The following is a 4916-nucleotide window of genomic DNA, read 5'->3' as shown; positions in this document are numbered from 1 at the left end:
CATTTTTGGCCGTAAGAGCGGTGTAGGAAGCCGCTTCTACCCACTTGGTGAAGTAGTCAATTGCTACTAGGATGAAACAGTGACCTCCCCCATTCCTACCGGGGTTATTTTCCCAATTATGTCAATTCCCCATGCGGAGAATGGCCAAGGAGATGTCATCGTATAGAGCAACGAAGGAGGGACATGTTGTACATTCCCGAAGATTTGGCAATTGTGGCAATGTCTCACATATTTGATGCAATCGTATTCCATTGTGGTCCAATAGTACCCTAGACGTGTGATTTTCTTTGCCATCATAGGTCCACTCATATGAGGACCGCATTCTCCGTCGTGGACTTCTTCCATCACCTTTCGTGCCTGTGAATGATCAAGGCAACGTAGGATTACACCAAGAGGTGTTCTTTTGTATAATTCTCCTTGCATGAGAACGTATTGTGAAGACAATAGGCGTATAGCTCGTTGTCCCCTCTTGTCCATATCTCGTGGATAGGTACCATTAAGCTTGAAGTTCAGATTGCTTGGAACCGGGTTCTGTGTGATTTCTTCTTCATCGGTAATTTGATGGACATAAGCCGGCTCCGACCGTCGTTCGATACACAAAGGCATTTCCATCATGTAATCTGGCATGTTTATCAAAGATGCAAGTTTCGCAAGAGCGTCTGCAAATTGATTTTCTTCTCGAGGTAGGTGTAAGTAGGTTACGTGATCAAAGAATTAAGCGACTTGGTCTATCTTAGCCTGATAGGGTGCTAGGCTTTCACTTCGGATTTTCCAGGATCCCGTAACTTGGTTGATGATTAGTGACGAGTCTCCATGCACTCGGAGGTTTTTGATGCCTAAGCTTACTGCCGCTTGTAGTCCAATTAGACAAGCCTCATACTCTGCGGCGTTGTTTGTCACCTCGAAGTCGAGTTTGACAGCAATCGGTGTATGCTCACCTTCAGGAGAAATGAGCAACACTCCTATCCCAAATCCTCTTAGGTTTGATGCTCCATCAAAGTATAGGTCCCAGGAGTCTACATCTGTTTGAAGTATATCCTCGTCGGGAAATGACCAAGTATCTATGGTTTGTGCGTCGTCGATGGGATTTTCTGCGAAGAATTCGGCGACGGCGCGACCCTTTATTACTTTCAGTGGCACATATTTGAGGTCAAATTCCGAGAGCATCATGGTCCATCTTGCCAGGCGTCCGTTGAGGACGGGTTTCTCGAAGAGGTATTTGACTGGATCCATTTTGGAGAATATCTTGACGGAATAGCTAAGCATGTAGTGACGTAGCTTCTTTGTTGCCCACACAAGAGCGAGGCATGTCTTTTCGAGTTGTGAGTATTTACATTCGTATTCCAAGAACTTCTTACTCAGATAGTAGATAGCTCTTTCTTCACTTCCTACGGTTTGAGCTAGCATGGCACCCATGGCGGTTTCGGTTACCGTGAGATACAAACCAAGAGGTTGATCTTGTTGTGGTGGCATGAGCACTGGTGGTTTAGCCAATATCTCCTTGATTCGGTCGAACGCCTTTTGACAATCATCATCCCACATGGTGTGCTCTGTTTTCTTGAGTTTCTTGAAGATAGGCTCGCAAATCATCGTAAGTTTCGATATGAATCGACTTATGTATTGAACTTTTCCCAGGAATCCTCTGACTTCTTTTTCTGTTTGGGGTTGTGGCATTTCAATCAGAGCTTTGATTTTGGAAGGATCTATTTCTATACCTCGTTGGCTAACGACGTATCCTAGGAGTTTACCAGACGTTACCCCAAATGTGCATTTCTGAGGATTGAGTCTCATGTTATACTTTCGTAGCCTTGCGAAGAACTTGCGAAGGTTCGCAATATGTCCCTCTCTCTCCTTGGACTTGACGATCATATCATCTACATATACCTCAACTTCTTTGTGCATCATGTCGTGTAAGAGCTTAGTTGCGGTGCGTTGGTATGTAGCTCCGGCGTTGATCAATCCGAACGGCATTACTGTATAGCAATAGGTTCCCCATTGGGTGACGAACGCGGTCTTATGCATATCTTCCATGGCCATCTTGATTTGGTTATAACCCGCATACCCATCCATGAAGGATAGTAGTGCGTGGTCTGCAGTATTGTCCACCAATATGTCGATGTGAGGCAGAGGGAAGTCATCTTTTGGACTCGCTTTGTTCAAATCCCTAAAGTCAACACAAACTCGGATTCTCCCATCCTTTTTGGGTACGGGTACTATGTTAGCTACCCAGTCGGAATACTCGGAAACTTTGATGAACCCGGCTTTGAATTGCTTATCCACTTCTTCTTTAATCTTTAGAGCCCACTTTGTTCTCATTCGTCGGAGCTTCTGTTTCACAGGCTTGAAACCTGGCTTAATCGGAATTCTATGTTCGGCAATATCCCTGTCGATCCCTGGCATGTCTTTGTAGGACCAAGCGAAGACGTCTTTGAATTCATTTAGGAGGTCTATGAGGTCGGCCCGTTCGGTAGAGCTCAAGGTAGTCCCTATCCTAAGTTCTTTGGGTTCTAGTTCGGTTCCTACATTGATGGGTTCGGTGTCCTCACCACGGTCCCCCTTCCCTTTCCCCGTAATATTTCTTTGGCTACGTAGGGAGGTATTTCGGTCAAGTCTGGGTCTTGGTCATCCTCAGTATCATCATAAACAGAATTGCACTCGAAAGAACACAGAGAGTAAGCAGAACCGGATTTATTCATATTAAGATTTGAGTAAAGTTGAAACAAAGAAGCCAACTGATCCATGGTCAGTGGCGGCAAAGGAACAGTAGTTGGGGCATTTCCCAAACTACCGTGACTACTCGAGGCTAAGCTAGGAGAAACGAAGGGAGTGGGGATGACAACAGGAGTAGACTCTCTAATGACTCCTCTAGACTCTGACTCTGACTCCGACTCCGACTCCGATTCGAACTCGTCGTCCTCTGGTTCTCCTTTGAACATCTCTCCTTCTCCAGTAGTGAGCTTGAAGAGCCTTCCTTGATTGTTGGTCCATTTGATGGATTTCCTCCATCCTTTCTGCTGTTTTGTGTCGATTTCTGTGATCAACGCGGTGGGGTTGAAGCGATCGTCCTGGAGTATCATAGTAATGATCTCATCCTGCGCGGCCCTAATAAATCGGTCCTCTCCAAATAATAGGCTAACAGCTTGTTCGTCAAAGCAAGGTGCTTGACGGGTTTTGACGGTAGGAACCGTTTCGGGAGGAATGAAGTAGCAATCGTGAAAGATCTCGATTCCGGCTAACTTCCTCTCAAGGTAATGCCAAGGTTCGGGAAACCCGTGAAAGATTTCTGAACTTCCTTCTTGAACGAAGTATCCATTTAAGGTGGGGAGATATGGCCTCATTTGGACTCCTACATACTTGCGATTTTGGACTTGAGCGAGCATTTCGAGAACTTCTTCAGCTGTGGGTTTGTACCCTAGTCCAAGTGGTATTCTCGATGAGTTGCCTTTCTTGTATGGCGCGAAGGTGTTCTTCCGAATCGGGTTCAAAGGCATTCCAGGGAAGTATCCCTGATTTTTGAGTATGTGGTTGACCACCAAGTTAGAGTAGGGATTATAGTATAAGGGTGCCAACTCACTTTCTATGACATTTACACTTTGGAAGCCCCTAAGTTCGTATATGGGATCCGTAAGGACTTGATTGTTTGATTGCTTCTCAATTATTGCCTTGATAGGCGACGAAGTGATCGTCACAACTTTGCCATTGAGTGGGATCTTGATCTTTTGGTGAAGAGTGGATGTTACTGCTTTGGAAGCATGAATCCAAGGCCTTCCCAGAAGTATGTTGAATGAAGCTTCGATGTCCACTATTTGGAAGTTGACTTTTCGCTCGATTGGTCCCGTGGCTATGGTTAGGCTAGCAAGTCCAACCACCTTTCGTCGCGTACCGTCGTATGCACGTACACCTTGATTGGTGGGAGTCCAATCCGACTCTTTCATGCCCAATTTGTATGCCGTTTTGAGGGGTATGACGTTGACCGCAGAGCCATCATCTACCAAAGTCATTGGCACATTCTTCTTTAGACAAATGACGGTGATGTATAGAGCAAGGTTGTGACTAGCGCCAAAAGGTGGCAAGTCTTCATCTGAGAAAGTAATAGGATTACTTAACCTCGGTGATTCTTGGAAGACCAAGTTGACTACATCTTCGGGAGTAGAGTTATGCGCTACATTCAATTTGGCCAAAGCTTGCAGTAAAGCTTGGCAATGCGGGAATGAGCTTGCCACTAGTTGCCAGACTGAAAGATCAGCCTTGGTTTTCTGTAATTGCTTGAGCAAATGATCGGTGGGGTCGTCTTCGTTGTCATTTGGTGTGATGACATTGGTTGGACCGTTTTGAGTAGTGCTTTGGTACGGACGACCCGAGCGAGTTAGGTGATCCACATCTTGGTCTTCGCCATTTTGGACTATTTCTTTGACTAAGGAGTTTTCGATGAGATACTCGTCCTCGTCGTCATCGGCCCAAACCCCATTGATTGCAGCTAGTTCCTTCATCCTCATGATGTCACTTTCTAGTTGTATAATTTGATCGACTAGCTTGTCGACCACGGCGACTACTTCTTGCATAGTGGCATTTTGAGCGAAGGTCAATGGTATGCGTTCTTTAGGCGTTGCCTTGGGATCGCGTAAGGTCGTTACCAAGTTTTCTAGTTCCCACACTTGTCTATCTACACTCCTTGCCCATGCGATGAAGTCGGAAATGGTAGGGGAGATGGTAGAGTAGAGTCTTTCTTTCTCAATTGCATGAATTTCATTTTCGGTGGGAGAAATGAGATGTGAGCAATCTAAGGTAGATTCGTCACTTGTAATCACTAGAACTCCAAGAGGATTCTGAGTGTTGTTGGGTTTACCTCCTGGTGGGATTGGAAGTCGACCGTCTTCAATCATATCCTGAAGCACGTGTTTCAACTTGTAGCATTT

Source organism: Silene latifolia, chromosome 2, assembly GCF_048544455.1.
Source record: "Silene latifolia isolate original U9 population chromosome 2, ASM4854445v1, whole genome shotgun sequence".
NCBI lineage: Eukaryota > Viridiplantae > Streptophyta > Magnoliopsida > Caryophyllales > Caryophyllaceae > Silene > Silene latifolia.
Note: the sequence above shows the minus strand (reverse complement) of the source record.